We start from the raw sequence: 18,214 nt of genomic DNA on the forward strand, positions 1-18,214 counted from the left end.
TCAGAAGCATAAATATTAGCTCCTTCCCCACCACCTTTAGGTCCCCTCTCCACCTGCAACATTAAATCACCCAAAATGGTGGCCACTGTAAAAATGGCGATACATGCACAAGCACACATAAAAAATACAGCTCATCTTTCAAGTTCTCTGTTCAAGAAACAGCTACGCTGGGGATAAAAATAATGCACATTTGGATGAAAATAAAACCTCGTATATTTGGTATAACAGTAAAAGAAAAGCACTTCAGAATGAATTGAATTAATTACTTCCAAATCCAAAGCCCATTCTCGGGAAACTGACACTGTCATAGGCTAGTTTGTGGGACAAATATCCCTCTTTCCCAGCTTCTAGACAATCCCCTCCCCCTCCAGATGTCATATAACTGTCATATTGCTCAGGAAGCCTAATCAGACCAATTTGCCTACCTCATTGCACCCATCCCATGTGCTAACATTATCTGGTAACTTTCACAAATTTTAAATATGTTCATCTCTCATAAATATGAGATATATTTACACAGTCAATCACTTAAAGAAGATAAGCAGTGGCTTGCTAACTTTCTTTTCCACAAATGCCCTAGGCTGTGCTTCCCACCCCATGGCAGTTGGATTATGGCCACATAACAAAGGTCTGGCTTTCCTGATGCCAGTACAAGTGAGAGGTGAGCTTCCAGACCCGACATCCAAGTTTCCCATGCACGGTCCTCCACCCGTTGTTCTGTCAGGCACCACGGGTGTCAGGGTTGAAGACGGTGGCCACAGGTAAAAGGGCCTGAACCACATGGAGCAGAGAAGGACAGAGAAGCATCCCCCTCCATCCCCATTATGTGGCACCGTGATAGGACCAGAGGGTTCAGCTGGGTTGGGTTGGGCCGGGCCACTGAGACTTTGCTGCTCAGTTACCTTTCTGAGACTCAACACGTCTTATGAGCTGGATTCCCCGCGGGGAAGGAGGCACCCACTTTTGCCCACCCTCTGTTCCAGACTCATCTAACACCTGGCCCAGAACGGGTGCTCCAGAGTGCCTGCTGTAAAAATGACATGGAAGCATGAATGAACCAGACAACTCCTCTGAGTCTACATGAGGAATTAGGAAAAGCACGGACCTTGTCTTAGAACTTCCCTCTTTCATTTCGCTTCTATTTCCAAGGAATGTGTTATGTGTGAAGTACCCCACTCACTGCGATCGCAGTGATGTAATCAGGACAATATACGCAGAAAAGAGCACCTGGGCGTTTTGCATGACTGCTTACGGGGCAGACATCTCTGCAGTGAGCACCCACAGGAGGGACTGTCGCATCCTCAGAGAGGCGAGGGCAGCACGGTGGGGGTGCTCCTCAGGACAGCAAGCAGGGGAGAGCTAAATCCTGATAATTAGTCCAATTTACTAACCTTGTAATTGCTAATGACACATTACAACTCTTGTCATGGTCTAACAAAATGTGGGCACGTGTGTAAAATTACACATGTGTGTGTGTCCAGTGGCGATATTTGTGAGAGGAGAAGCATGATTTCAGTCCTCAGGAGCACCACGCAGAGGGCCGGAGATGCGCACTGCTGCACAGCAATGCTTTCAGACATCAGAATATGGGGCGATAGTTCTGAAGACCTACAAAGTGGCCAGATTAGAAAGGTCTCTAAGTTGAAATTCAAGCCTGGGTGTTATACTGTAGGGGGAAAAAAAGTCAAATAGGTTCCTGAGCACTGGAGATGGCACCCTTGGTAGCACATGAAAAGGAGGGACCAAAAATGTGGCTCTGGTTCCACAAAAAATAGAAACAAAGATTAAAGAAGGTCGTTCACAACTCTTCCGCCTCCCACATTTCGGACAGCTTGCCAAGAGCAGGTGGAATCCCCGCTCGGGAATGTTTTCTTTGGCCGAATTACATTCACAATTAGAACTCGAGCTAAAGTAGCAGCTGCAATTACAAACTAATGGGCAGATGATACAGATGATGCTCATGAACTTTCTCTACATCTGGAGTATCACCTAGCGTTTCTGTTCTGTAAATTCGATTTTCCTGGTCATAGAAAATGGTAGTTTGTATTTTTTTTAAAGAAGATTTTACAGCAAAGCAAAAATACCCCTCTGTCCCTTGTGACTCCCAGTCTCCATCTTTTTGCCCTCTAGAATTCCAGAAGCTCACAACCTCAAATAAACTACTATTAATTCATTCCTTTCTGAAACTGGCACGAAGAAAATTTCATCTTTTGAACACATTTACCCAGTGTATCTGTCATGTCAACATAAGAGCTTATTTGTATCTTGGTCTAAAACATGGCAATCAGAATTGAATTCCATATTTCATTTGGAATGATAGAAATGCAATTTCTAAATGCCCCCGTATCAAGAATCTATTCCTAGTTTAAATAATAAGTTTGGAGCATTATCCATAGAATGATAATATACTTGAACACATGTTTATGCCAAGTAGTGTAGAAATGAGTAATTAAAGGGATAAATATGGATTAAATCAAGAAAATGTAAAACAGGATAATGAGGATAATACTTTCCTTTAATTCAATATAATATTAGGTATAGAAGCATGATACGATTTGTTCTTATAAACATGTTTAAAAAATGCCATTATAAAAAAAGATCCTCCAAAACATGGCAGACTTTGGATTGGCAGGGCTAAAAGGTATCTTTATTCTACTAATTTCCACATATTTTATTTTGACCATATTTTTTTTATCAATACATTTTTTATTTATAAATGAAAATGGCTCCAATGCAGAAATTTAAAGCTACAATACAACATCTTATTTGTATAGTCATTTTTCATATGATGTTTTTTTTTTGTTTTGTTTTTCTGAAATTTAACCTCAGTATGGAAAATCCATTTAAAAGGTAAAGAATTTTTCATGGGGTGCCTGGGTAGCTCAGTTGGTTAAGCATGTGACCCTTGAATTCACCTCAGGTCAAGATCTCACAGTCATGGGATCAAGCCCTGGGTCAAGCTCTGTGCTGACAGCACGGGGCCTGCTTGAGATTTTCTCTCTCTCTCTTTCTCTTTCTCTGCCCCTTCCCTGCTCGTGCTCTTTCTCAAAATAAATACATAAACTTAAAAAAAAAGTTTTCATTTATTTGGTGGTAAAATCCATAAACACAGGCAAATGGACTAAATGGGAAGACAACAAGTTAAACACTATTAGACGAACTATGTTTAAGTTATATTTCAGAACAAAATAATAGTTATTATTCTCCATATAGGCATATGTCCCTTGCAAAATAGTTTTGATATCATTCCCAATTTTGAAATTATTACAAAACAAGTGTGAAATGAAAGAGTTCATATGAATTTAACTTTGCCTTTGTGGTGGGCAATTATTTCATATAGAACAGAAACAGAACTTTCTGTCTTTGTACGAAAGCAGGGCAGCAAGCCAGTTTCCAGAAAGAACTTCTTCCACTAAACACAGTGTGAAATCCATCATTTCTTTTGTGTTGGTGGTGTAATTCCATTGTTACCTGGTTAGTGTGCAAGTTTAGAAACTTGATCAGATAACAAAACACCGAGGGCTACAGGGGAGAAAGGGAACATTTATTTTCCTGGCCACACTGCCTTTTTTTTTTTTTAATTTACAAACTGAAGCCAGGTCACAGCTTTTAGAAAAGATAGGCTTACTTATTTATACGTGCTGCTTTTCCTTTGTTTTTTAAAGAATTTTTCAATTGAGTGGAATTTGTTGTAAGCCAGTGTGAGACAAGTATCTCTAGAGGGAATCGTTAATGAACAAAAATGTTTTAGTACGTTTTCCTATATAGTAGTCTTAATGCCATGCCTCCAAACATCATTATCATTCAAATTGAGTTTCATTTTTTTTAAGTTTATATTTATTTATTTTGAGAAAGACACAGAGAGCAAGCATGGGAGTGGCAGAGAGAGAAAGAGGCAGAATCCCAAGCAGACTCCATGCTGTCAGCACAGAGCCTGACCCAGGGCTTGAACTCACCAACCCCAAGATCATGACCTCAGCTGAGATCAAGAGTTGGACGTTCAACCGACTTGAGCCACCCAGATGTCCCTCCAATTGAGTTTTAAATGCTGTATCCAACAGTTTTAATGATGAACTCTTATTATAGAACATGAAAAACTGGTCTAAGTAAATCCCAATGCTAAGATATATCCGGTTATTTTATATAAAAGTCCTTTATAATAGTTACAAAAGTGATGACACTGTTGGGACACACTAAAATAATGATATGTGGAAGATACTGGTAAAATATAGGAGAATTCTTATGAGTCTGGGTCCCTGAAGCAAGCACATGGATACTGACTCAAGTGGGTTAATTGAAGAGGGTTTAAACAAATTAAGATGTTATTTCTTTAGAGTAGTTTTTGGCTCACAGCAAAACGAAGCAGAAGATACAGAGATTTCCCATATACTCCTGCCCGCACACACGCACAGCCTCCCCCATCAGCAACACCTCCATCAAGAGGGTACACTGATTACACCTGAACTACAGTGACGTATCATCATCACCCAAAGTTGACCACTTACACTACAGTTCACCCTTGATGGTCTACATTCCTTGGGTTTGGGCAAATGTATAATTATCGTATCACACACAGTAATTTTACTGCCTTACACATCTTCTGTGTTCCATCCATCCACCCTTCCCTCCCCACAACCCTTGGCTATTCCTGATCTTTTTGCTGTCTCAATAATTTTGCCTTTTGCAGAACATTGCAGAGTTGGAATCATACATTCTGTGCTCTTTTCAGATTGGCTTCTTTCACTTACTAATACGCATTTAAGTCTCCTCCCTGTTTCTTCATGGCTTGTGAGCTCATTTCCCTTTAGTACTGAATGATACTCTAATGTCTGGATGGCTCAGTTTATTTATTCTTCCACCTAAAAGAAGGGCATCTTGGTTGGGGATTTCCTGAAAGATAATTAATCTACGAGCGCTGCAAGTGTGTGGGCAGGGTTAATGGAAACCAACAAGGAACCAGGAAGCAACCAGAGCCAGAAGAGGTGGGTACCCTACTGCCTGTAGGTCCAGAGGGGCGAGGAAGGGGTAGAACATCAACCTCCACAGAAGACATTTACTCAGCAAGAGCTGTGTCTGCAGGAAAGGCAACCACTGGAAATGCAGAAGCACAAGGGCAGGTCCCGGGGCACCTTCAGTTTCCTCTCAGGCACTGTTCTTTCTCCAGCATTTCCCACTGACTGGCTCAGTCTGGCGGCTGGAGAGTGAAGGCGCTCATTGATGCCCTCCTGAAAGCCATGCCCCAAGGGCACAGAGTGATACAGAGGAGAGAGAGTTTGAAGCAGCAAATGAAACCCAGCCAGCTTGACGGCAAAATACTATGCTGAAACTATTAATTTCTTATTAAAAAAGCATATCTAAACATATTGAGCAACTTTTAAGTTCTTACACTACTCACCAAAGCTAGGATCAAAGAGCATTTAAAATGAATAAATTATACAAATAGGTGGAAATGATTATTGACATGTCTGACTCAGCATTTTTTCCTACTCTGATGTAAAATAATACAAATGAAAATAAATAAATAACATGAACCCTGACAGAGATAGACTTGCTCCTTTGCCATTTTTCCCAAATCAGAAATGATCAAAAAAAAACATTTCAAGAACAAAGTAATGATGTGATATTGCATTTTGATTATAAGACACGTTATTTTTGTACACCGCCACCAATTAACTATAATGCAATTGTTTATTACTCAGAATTTTATTTGTAATGTAAAAGGAGCCTTTCGAACATGTTTAGATATAGAGATTTAGATTTATTATACACCTGTTTTGTGCATAGAAAATATAAGCAAAATAAACAGGTGTTCCTATGCCATCTTTACATTCAAGATCTTCAGCTTTCCTACCACTTTTTGACTCAGCCCTATTCTTGTTGATATGGAAAGCTTTGAAGATTTAACATTTGATAAAGGACTGTTCTCTTAGTGTCTCCTGGATAGTTTTCACCACAACAAACACTTTTTGCAAGTTTTGATGCCTGTGCCTTTTTGACCTTAACAAGGGGTGTATAAGGAAAGTTCTTTGAAAACTCTCAGGATGTATATCCTTCAACAACTGTTGCTAGATGATTTATTGCCCATGATATCGAGAAGCTGCGAACGCATGGTCCTGCCACCAGGAATAACGGCCTGGCAATGCCATCTACCCTCTGACTGCCATCTGGCCAACCGCGGCTAGAAGATGCCACCAACAGGCAGCACCCCCAACCCCACCTGCAGTGCCAGAGGTGTTTGAATGGGAGAGGAACTCGACATCTTAACATTGATTAAGAAGTCTTAACCAAACCTTGCAAACGAATCAGTGAAAAAGAAGGCTGTGGCAGGCCAATCTTCAGGGCCACTCTGTTCTTTACTAACTCCCTGGGGCTTCAGACCCTGGTTCAGCCAGGTCCCGTTTAGAGCCGTGATCAGCGGTCAAAGCCTGAAGGTGCCAGGGCATGAAGAAGTCTGTGGTCCAAAGGGTCAGAGATTATGCACTTCAGGCATTTCATCCTGTAGACTTATATGTGCATTGTTCAGGAATCACGTACTTTCTTCCCAAAAACATAATAATGATTAAAAATAAAGGGTCATCACAAGCATAGGGAATAGCGTGGCATTGATATTCATGGCCAAAGATATTTAAATATTTTAGATAATTCATCACCTTTTATAAAGAGATCTGTTTGTTTTTGCTAAGTATCATTCACTATTCACAACATGGAGAATGAATGCATTACGATATATAAAAGGCAAGTAAATTTAATTTCTATTTTATTATGTTTCATTTATTAGGCAAATACTCCTCAATTAATTAGTATGTGCAAGACTCCACCCTAGGTGCCATGGAAACAAAGACAGACAAGGTTGGTTCCTATCTCAAGGCCTATCCTGGTGGGCATGTTTTACTGCTATAAAAACTTCCAAATCATAGCTTTATGTGGGAAGAAAATGAGGATAAAATACCTCTAATGTATCCATTCAAAAATATTTAAGGAGGGCCTACCATGTATCAGATCTGTTCCAGCCTCTTAGTTAAAAAAAAAAAAAAATGCTCATCAGCTAGTGTCCATAGTCTAGTATATGAAAATGGAAGTGATCAACAAATAAATAATGAAAAGATAAAGTCCTATAAGTCCAATGATGGCAACTGTGCAAAGGGAAGAGATAAAGGGATAGAGATTCGGAGGTAGAGTATTTGAACATTTAAATGGGGTACATCAAGGGGCTTGGAGGATGTTCTCGGGTATCACAGGCCACGGTAAAGACTTGGGTTTTTATTAGAGTGCAACAAATATATGAAAAATATATAAAACAGCTGTGTGCAACAAATACATAAAAAATACATAATGGAGATATGCAAGTGTTCTAAAAATGGAGGAATCATTAAATGCATAGCTCAGACGTTACCAAGGTTACATGAAGGAAAAGCCCTACAGCCTAGATGCAATACCCAGAGGGTCTTGATTAGAGGGCTTCTGTTAACCCGAATCTCAGAAAAAGAAATGAGCTATGTCCGTGTATACCCCTGGTGTGCCTACTTCGTATTATTGACCGACATGTGAAAACCCAAGGCACTGAGTGAAAACAATTCAGTTACTGGACATTTACAAAGTGAGACTTTTCTTCAGAGTGAATGAAAGTTACATTCAGACCCCTCTTACTTCTTTAGCTGTAAGCCTCGCACAGATAATTGATTCATAATGTTAAGGCCTAACGGGGAAGTCCTTTAATTCTAGGTCACTCAATTTCTAGTGGAGCTGACAATGAATTTGTCCTATCACCAGTTCACAGGAGAGTTTGGGTTCGACCATTTCCTGTTATTCTTGTAGCACCAAACTTTAAATGGAAGTCACTGCTTAGCCCCTCTCTCTAGACCATCATTCAGTTACAATGGGACTAATCAACAACAAACAGACTGTAAGAGTTATGTTGTAGAAGGATTTTGAATTAATTTTATGATTAAGTTCAAGTTGACATCCGAGTATATCACTGCATACGGTGCTCACAGTCTTGTGCTTTTTTACGAGTGAAGAAAATTCGCTGGATATCACAAAGATACTTCTAATCAGAAAGAGTTTGTTAGGAAAAGAAAGAAGTCACATGAGTGAGTACCCAAGGAATTTCTTACCTGTGTCAGTCATGGTATTGTCTAACATAAAGGTCAGATTGAATAGCTCATCAGGGCACAAAAACACTCCTCTCTCCCGGGCGGTTCACGTGTGTCCAGGGTTTACATTTCTTGTCCTCCTCTAAAATCACTTAATTTCTTACCTGACACCAAATGTAATCCCACTGACTCCATATAGAGTTGACACCATCAGTTTATCTAGAAGCTAGACTATGAGCCAGCCGAGTCATGGTGATCCATTGTTTGTCAGGGCAGAGTGATAAATCCAGCCGTGAAATGGTTGGTGTCTGGGCTGATTCACCCTTTACGCTAACAGGTTTTTTTTCCCTAGAAAAATGGCACTAGTCTTTGTGTATATGAATGTGTCCAGAACCTCACCACTGTATATGCCAAATTAATCCAAAACTCAAAACTAAAAACTAAAAAAAAAAAAAAAAAAAAAAAAAAAAGCTGCCACGGTGATTTTTTTATAGAATAAAACAATAAAATAAATAAAATAAAATAAAATAAAATAAAATAAAATAAAATAAAATAAAATGGAAGTAGCTATGAAAGAGTATATAATATTGAAAATTTTTGGGTGACTTAAAGACCATTAAAGTCTCTTTAACTCTCTCTAGAAGTTTCTCTCAAAATTACATAGGACATAAATATTGTAGGCTTACTAATGACAGTAACCTGTACTGACAGAGACACTATCTTTTCCTGATTCTGATTTCTACTTTTAGTAAATACAATGGTAAGAGATCTGACAATATGCCTTCATATATACAGTAAGCAAGAAACCACTTGTTTTCTTTATGCTGACCCTAAACTGGTTTCCAGGCTCTTCACCACCTCTGTATTTCAAGAAAGATGTCACAAAAAGAAAATTCTGAGTTTTTGTTCTGTTTTTTGCAGTGAGGGGGACCGTGGGACGCATTCTGGACAGTGTGAGACCAAGAAAATCCTACCGGATGAGACAGGGAGAGTCTTAGTTCCCTAATGAAAGGGGGACCCAGGTGGGCACTGCTCAGTCTCCCTTTCCTGTTCTTCCTTCCCAGACACTGAACTTGATGCCTACAGCTATGTCTGTGAAGGACCAAGAGAGGCTGAGTGGACAGAAGAAGTCGGTGAATGATAAGACATCCCTGAAATGTCTGAACCACTTCCTTCCAGTGTCAGAGAAGCAAGCCACTATTGCTTAGGCTGTGGTGTGAATTTTCTGGTGGGTGTGAACAGGACATAAACCACTTGAAATTTGGGAGAAAAATCCCATTGGGGTGGCAATCAGATCTCAAACTGTTCTGGTCTACTTATGCAGGGCCCTGCATGCCAAGGTAATGATTTTTCTTTATTAATGGGTATCAGGTTCACTATAGATTATAACCTATTATACACGACACTGATTTTACACGCTAAACATTTTCTTAGACCCATCCTATGTGATTATCACAATGAGCTTATGAAGGACATTGAGAATTTTTTGTCATTCAAGTTGCCTGCAGATGAATACAAGGTCTGGATCGTGAAGCTTCCTACATTCCCCGGCCAGTGGCGGGGCGGCCTGATTCCAGCCGGGGTCTTATTCCTCCAGTTTCCAGGCTTGGTATGAATGCCACTTTCTCTTTCTGTAACATGTCCTGACTACATATACAATTAGATTTCTCTACTTGTTCTCCATACCCAAATGATACATCTATCAGCTAGGAAACATCCCCTATGCGGAGCTAGTGCACCTCTCTACATAGAGGATCAATTAGACCATTTGACAAATAGCCCACCAACGAATAAATACACATTTAATTAGTGTATTTACCCACATATTAGCTCTGATTATCATTCAGGAAACCATTTGATTCTTTGTCTGTAGACTCTATTTCACCTTACCCCATCAATCATCTAACAGCAACAACAAAAGCCTCTTAATCCATCCAAAGTGCACACTATATTAATGTTTAATGATGCAATGATGGGGGACCATCTCCTTCAGCAGACTTGAGGTTTTTTTGTTTCTTTGGAGTTTTTAAAACTAATTCGTAAATGATCATGCCAACTGGCCCTTAGGATCCAGCACATCTTCACGCTCCTCTGCATCGGGTTCACTTTTCAACAAAGGGACATATTAGTTTTAGAGAATGGAGGGACACAGTACATTCTGTGGCTCCTGGATAAAATGATAATATAATAATAATAATAATTGATACCCTACAAATGTACACTATAATCCTTTTTGAGTTGTTTTTTTAAACCCAAGTATAGCAAGTACTTTTATAAATTCACTTCCATAAATGAAGGAACCAAGCTTACATGAACTTTTGGACTTAGGAAAATTGGCCATCCCCAATACCTGGGAACAGAGCTGAAACAATTATCCACAGTTGACAAGTTAGGCAAACACAAAGCAAGGCAGTGACGGAGGTGTGACTGCATCTTGATTCTAAAGACCTCCACAGTGATCATAGCGTGACATTAGCTACTCCTTTATCAGCTCAAGTGAAAGGCATCATCGATGAAACTTGAAGTAAGGTAGGCCACTGGGCAGCCACAATCGCTGTAAAATTAATGTGCTTTTATGGGCAGTGGTTTCCCTGAGGATCACGCAGTTTTGAAGAACACTTTATTGTACTGGTGTTCTTTCTACAAGGAAAGAATAAACAGGCAAGAGCAAAAAACTAACCTTTTGATACGGAATCCACTTAAGGCTCTATTATTTGAAGAACTCATGGAGACACGAAGTGACATCCTAAGACCTCAGAGTACGTGTGACGCAAAATGTGTGCTTCTGTAGGGAGCAGTCTCCTTATTCATGTGTCAATGTCAAGCAAGCCTTAAAAACTGATAATGATATCAGCCTACATTTTAAGTTCTGCATCATGAAAATAATATACATAATTCTCAAACCTGAAGAAATGGCGCCCAACACTGTAATATGACCATTAGATCATGCGTATCCCCTTCCAGGGTTCTCATATGGTCATATGTGTATATACCTTCAAATGTTATCAAATGCTTACCATTTTATATTCCTTTTTTATAGTACTAAATAGTACTGCAGAATAATGTTCATACTGCTGCATAATATTCTGAGATATTCCCTTAATGGATATTACATTCAGTAGATTTGCCATAATTATCTTAACAATTTCCATTACTGGACATTTAGATTGGTTACATTTCTTCATGACTGTGAACAGGGCTATAATGAACTGTGCTTTTGATTTTAAAATATTTAAAACATATGTAAATATGTTTTTTTTTTAATTTCAAGATATGATTTAGTTAGGGTAAACTCCTAGGGGAAAGATTTCTGGATTACATTTCAAAACATCCTAAGTTGTCTGGAATAAAATGCTAATATGCTCTCCAAAAGAGTTCATGCAACGTACCTACTGCTGGCAGCAGACGTTGGTCAGGTTATTATAGTGACCTCTCTAATTTTGGATCTCTGATAACGTACCGGAAGGGAAAATGCCAACTCGATTCTTTTTTATTTTTTTTAACGTTTATTTATTTTTGAGACAAAGAGAGACAGAGCATGAATGGGGGAGGGTCAGAGAGAGAGGGAGACACAGAATCGGAAGCAGGCTCCACTCTCGCTAACCCCGTCAAGCCCTAAAACCTCCAGATGAAAATGGAATCATCTAATCATTTTTCACTCCCCATTGGCAAACTCCGCAGGGACCCCTCCAACCCTTGAAAAAAGAGACTTCAAGCTCTGCAGTCATGATCTGGTCTGCCGATTCCAGCCCACGTGACTCTCCTATCTACTTCCTTCCTGTGTCACTGCCTTGGTTCCACCTGCCATTGTTTCTACCTGCACCACAAGCAGGCTCCATACCACCATCTGTCTCACCGTGCTCCTGCCAACAGGAATGGTTTGTCACCTTGAGGCCAGTGTCCTCACAGCTCCTCATGAGTCTTCATTTCTAGCGCTGGTCTTTCCTGCATGCTGTTTTCCTGAGGCATCACGCTCCTCCCACATAATCATCATTCTTAACAAATCAGCTCATTCATCCATCTGAGGCAAACTAACCGGACACATGGTGTGCCAGACAGCCCTACCACATACCAAACTCCTATGACAGGAGGAATGCATGTCGACATTGGGGTACAAAGGTGCTCACGTCAACGGGAGATGGGGGCCCAGCTCATATCACATCAAGTTGAGAGGCTATAACCCATGTCTGATACCACATGCATTAGGATCCGTATGAGGATGAACAGCAACTTAACTGTTCTACTGGGTTGGCTGCTTAAAAACAGTGCCTCTCCGAATTCGGGTTTGGAGCCTATGTATACAACTGACTTGTGCAATAAGCAAGTTTCTATAATTTTGAGTCCCATGAACTACAGGATACAGGGTAGAATATTGATTGGGGGCCACTTTTCAAATATACCAGGATGCTTTTGGTAATGAGTGTGAGTGAAAGTCAGTGGAGGCAGCTACAGATTTCAGTCAGAGTGGAACAACACCAACTTGATTTATCTCCTTACACCACCCCCTGGGAGATCATAAGATGATTGAACTGCTTTGAAATTCGAGAGAAAGCCTCAATGAGAAACAGAAGGAGTTCTCTGGAGAGGAGTTACAAAAAGACAAATATTTTAAGAAGAGTACCCTGAAGATGCCAAGCCCCTTGGATGGGAGAGAACAGGGATGCATTTGAAGAACCCATGGAAGGTCATTATGACAGGAGCCTAAATAGTGAGGGCAGGCATGCAGAAAAGTGACCCAGAGAAATGGACCCGTTTTCCATATTGTGGTCTTTATGCTGAGAACAGTGACAGAAGAGAAACGCTGTGGCAAAACAGGTTGAGGAATATGATTTATACAAATATATAATATTTAGAACACTGTCATTTCTCTGTGAGTTAGGAAATGGGGCCATTTCAGATAGTATGTGTGTAGTGATTGTGTACATGTGCAGTTTAGTGTGTGTGTGTGTGTGTGTGTGTGTGTGTGTGTGTGTGGTATGGTGTGTGCTTGGTGCATGGTTTGTGGGGTGTGTGTGCATGCATCCCGGTGCATACATGTTGGGCAGAATGTCTGGTGACAGTGGAGAAGGTTTGAAAAATGTTTTGTTCTCAGAAACGTGGGGTCAGTACACCTGAGACCTTCCTGTACTTAGCAGAGATGACCCTCTCTTTGAAATATCTTCCTATGCTCTTCCAGGAAATCTTCCTTGGAGTAATGAAGACAATTTGCTAGACAGGTTTTTGAAAGTTAAGAATTTCTGTTTCCAAAAAACAATCTATAATAGGTTTCACAAAAATGTCCAAAGCTTTTGGAGTTGGCCCTGTGTGTTAGGATAACATATGTGGACACAGCCCCAGACAAAACAAGGCAGCACCTGAGATTGGTTGTATGAATATGACAACTGTAGAATATTCACAGAACTGTAGTTGACAAAAAATTATTTAAACTACTAGGTTTCCCGTGTCGACAAAGTGATGATATGACATAGCAAATGTATGTTGTAATTATATTACAGCTAGAAAAAAGCAGCATGACAAAAAGCAATCAGAAAATGTCAAAGGTTATTTCTTCCTTCTTTCTTTTTAAAAATTTTTTTTAAGTTTTATTTATTTATTTTTGAGAGAAAGAGACAGTGAGTGGGGGAGGGGTAGAGAGAGAGGGAAAGAGAGAATCCCAAGCAGGCTCTGAGCGGTCAGCACAGAGCCCAATGTGGGGCTCAAACACACAAACCGTGAGATCATGACCTGAGCCGAAACTGAGAGTTGGACACTTAACTGACTGAGCCACCCAGGTGCCCCCTTTCTGTTCTTGTTAAAGAATGTCATATATATTCACATGAAGCCATATATTCTGAAACTCCCACCTAGTGTTGAAGGAAATTCTAAAACTAAAAAATAAATGCATAACAGCCAATGATTATACACTGGATGCTATTCTTAACACCTGTATTATCTTTTATCAGTATCATTTTAGTAATGACTAATCCTATCCTGTTTATTTTAATCTATGCCAGGGACGACTTCACACACATGGATTGATTGAAAGTCTTTCTGAATATCTTCAGGAGTATGAACAGTTCAGTTCAGTTCTTAAGGTCAGTTCCACATTCTGATTAAGTGCAAGGCTCATAAGTTTAATTAATTCACCAAAATACAAATTATTCAGCTCCTTGAGAATCAATAATGGCATTATTTAGCACATTATTTTATCAAGTGAAATGTGAAATCCCTTAGAAAAAGCTTAAAGCTATTTTGGTCTTTTTGGTTGTTTAGAAACAAAGGCTCTCAAATGGCTTGGAAATATAAAGAGGAAGTCACTCCGGGGCTTATATGATGATATTAAAATATGGCCGTTATAATTATAATGGAAACCATAATTTTAATATTGGACATCATATCTAAATTCAAATTTACAGGTGAGAAAAAAATGCAGATACTATATTTTTCTGTCATCGAATTCCTAAGCTAAAATACACATCACATGGCCACACATACAAATTACATGTTCACATTGAAAAGTTAAGCTCTCAGGTGCTATGAAATTCCCTGGTACTGGTCCGCTGTTGGAACAGAGATCCCAACAGGTCTACCTCTGCTGAAATAAGACTCTTTCTAAGTACATTCTCGGTACAGTTTTTTAAGTGATTTCTGCAGAATTACCATGTATATAATATATACAATATAATTCATCACAGTCTATTGAAATCAGGGTTTTGCCACTTAAAGTGTACTGTAGAAACCTTATTTCCATATTTTAAATATAACTGTCTTCAGTATTTCTTCTGCATACAGAGCACAACAGAGGATGATCTACCATGTACTTCAACAATAAAATGTGATTTAAGAAACTTACGAGTATGATAGGCTATCACATTTACCCCAATTTTCATCCATTCTTATGTTCTTTTTTCTTGCTGAAATTTCAAGCTTTTTTCCGTTATATATAGTTTTCTCTTTAGAGAACTTGCTTTGCTTGACTCTAAAGAGAGATTTGCTTACAACAAAACCTCTATCTGAGAATTTACTTACTTCCCCTCATTCCTGAACATACCTTGGCCTGGCAGAGACTGTGCTGGTGATGGGGTTTTTCCCTCAGCATCTGATAACTATGGTACCACTTCCTCCTGGGCTCCATGATTTGTGAGAAGAAATCTGCTGTCAAGGGGGTGTCCTCATAGGTAATACATCATTTTTTTTCTGACTGCTCTCACAACTGTTTGTGTCACTATCATATGGCTAATTATGACATTTTGGTGTGATCGTTTTGTCATTGGTTTATCCCTTTTGGGGTTGACTAGACTTCTTGAACCTGTAGGTTTGTGCTTTTCCACAAATTTGAGAATATTTTCAGTCATTTCTTTGAACACGTTCTCAATCTCTCTGTCTCTCCCTCTTTCTGTGTCTCTCTCTCTGTCCCTGTATGTCTGTCTGTCACTTCTCTGATGAATCAGGTCCCAGAAATTCTGTGGATGGTGTTGAACTTTAACAGAACCCTGTGAACCTAAAAACAGTGGCAAGTTAGCTACTCCTGCCACGTCTTTTGTGTCTGGAAACAGCTTATAGCAAAGAACCACCCCTACCCACATGATCTAGATAAGACACACCACCTGTTTTTGTTTGCCTGTGACCGGACCAGACATAAATCCTTCAAATTCTCATCTTTGTCTCAGAAATGGTTAGCTGAGCTGCTTGTTCCTACTGATGAGTCAGAACAAAATGCATGTTAACCAAATACTGGTCTCTCCTCCTACCAGATCCATGTCCCTTGGCCCCCCTCAGTCTGAGCCAGCAGACAGGGCTACTGCAAAAAGGCTGGTCTCAGGATAAGACCTTTTCTGACCTACTGCCCATCACAGCTTCTCCTGCTCACCCCACTCACTGGTCCAGATTCTCCCTACCTCATTCTACCTACCTAGCTGGGGTGGAGACTTAGCCCCTCATGGATGCCAATGCCAATGACTTTACTGGAAAAGTGGGGTGAGCGACCACCCGATTCCATGGGATGGGGTCACTCCCCCTTGGTCCCGATGAAATGGCTGAGAGGTGGGAAGCTCTCCCACTGGTGTTTGGCTGGAGGAGGGTCAGTATTGCCAAAAAGCAAAAAGCTTTCTTATTCTAATTTTCTTGAAAAAATGTTCAAGATAAAAAGGATTTAAAGCCTAGGTAAGATAATCATGTCATGTATTAATTTAACAGATTATCTCTTTAAATTTTTTTTTCTTAATGGTTATTTATTTTTGAGACAGAGACAGAGCGTGAGCAGGGGAGGGGCAGAGAGAGAGGGAGACACAGAATCCAAAACAGGCTCCCGGATCCCAGCTGTCAGCACAGAGCCCGACGAGGGGCTCGAACCCACGAACTGTGAGATCGTGACCTGAGCCGAAGTCAGACGCTTAACCGACTAAGCCACCCAGGTGCCCCCAACAGCTTATTAGCTCTTTTAACCCCTCTTACTCTCTTACTTTCTATCTTGAATTTTTGCCCAAGTAAGGCCTCACCCATCGAATAATGACAAACTCAGTACAATCTATATTGTGTTTGTTTTTCTTACCCTGTAGCTTACCAACAATCGCATAAAGGAAACATGTCTTACTATTCTCCACTTAACCAGCACCCACTTGAAAAACTGAACTTACAAATGGACAATGGCCAGGCCAAATATAAATGTAGAAGTGTGACCCAGGGCCTGTCCCAAACCATCCAGGTGACCAATGAACTGTCTGTAGAAACGAGCCAAGAGAGCCAGTCTGCTGTACGTCAGACTTGTAGGAAGTCAGACGGCAGGAACTCACACTGCCACCTCTAACAACAATTGGGGACGGCAAATAATAACTTCTGCATCAATTGGCTCAAATTGGCAGGAACTTGAATAATAACTGACAGCTTTCTTAATTTAGTTCTTCCGTCCAACTTAACATCAACCAGAGAAAGCAAAATACGCATCCCTAACCAAGCACGTAGGATGTTCTCCTTCTAGTTGTCCCGCCTACAGCTTCCTCAGGCCAACAGCCTCTAAACAGGGCATTCTGAACCTGTTCCCTTTTTCACTATATCAAAAAAAAAAATGATAGTGGCCAACTCCCTTTCAACAGGAAGCTTTGAATAAACAGCCTGTGCTTTCCTCATTGGGTTGGTCTTCATTTATTTCTACATACTGACCATTTTATGTCTTTTCACTGATCTTTTGTGGTCCTCTGTTTCGAAGAGTCTTCATATTTATATCGGTACACGATTTCCACGCTCCTTTAATCATCTATTAAGCAGCATAGAAAGCAAGAAGGCAGTGATTATTACACTTCAAATGTTTCTCAAAACCATATTTGTACAAGCCTTTCAAAATTAGCCAGTGTCTACTAACAAAGCTTTCTAAATTACACTCAACATAATTAAAAAAAAATAATTAGTGGTTTACTGTTTGAAGATAATGTAAGATTTTGAGAGACACAAAGATTTTTTTTAAGTGAAACTTTTTCATAGACTCACAAATAGTGAAAGAAACAGACTTTTTTTTCATTTCCTTCACCCATTCCAATCTTTGTATAAATATATATAAGGCATAATCTATTTTCCAGGATGTGTTTTACATAAGTAGGGGAAAACAAAACAAAATGCAAGTGAACAAATGAACAAAAACATCTGCTCTCTAAAATTTAGAGACTGAAGAAAAAAAAATATATAGTTACAGAACACGTAGAATACATTCAACTGACAGACCACATGTAATAAGCTGGGAGCACGGTGGAGGTCTGGGTGCAGACAAGGAGTCTCCCCAGGATACAATGTCCCAGCTAGTGGCAGAAAAGTGGGGAGGGGAGGGCATTCCAGGAAAGAGTGACAAAAGTTGAACAGTTATGCCAATGTCAAAGAACATTTCCTATCAGATTCCAGATTACACAGTGTCTTCTTTTTACACCAAACTAAGGCATCTACAAGATGCTATAAATGGTATGAGAAGCTCTAGAAGTTGAAATGGGGTTGAAGGACAAGGTAATCACGACTTGTCAGATCTGTGGTGATTACCTCCAAGACATAAGATTCTTTCATTCTTTCATTCATTCATGCATTCATCCATGCATTCATGCATCCATACATCCATCCGTTATTCATTCCTGCTACTAGTACTTGTTATATGTTTATTCCAT

At 39.8% G+C, this 18,214-nt stretch overlaps 1 protein-coding gene across 5 annotated transcripts in view; it reads right to left on the bottom strand.

Annotated features, from left to right (window-relative positions):
* CSMD1 (CUB and Sushi multiple domains 1) overlaps positions 1–18,214 on the bottom strand; it is a 2,016,488-nt gene that overhangs the window by 1,279,119 nt on the left and 719,155 nt on the right. The window lies entirely within an intron of this gene.

The sequence above is a fragment of the Neofelis nebulosa genome, chromosome 3, assembly GCF_028018385.1.
Source record: "Neofelis nebulosa isolate mNeoNeb1 chromosome 3, mNeoNeb1.pri, whole genome shotgun sequence".
NCBI classification, from domain to species: domain Eukaryota; kingdom Metazoa; phylum Chordata; class Mammalia; order Carnivora; family Felidae; genus Neofelis; species Neofelis nebulosa.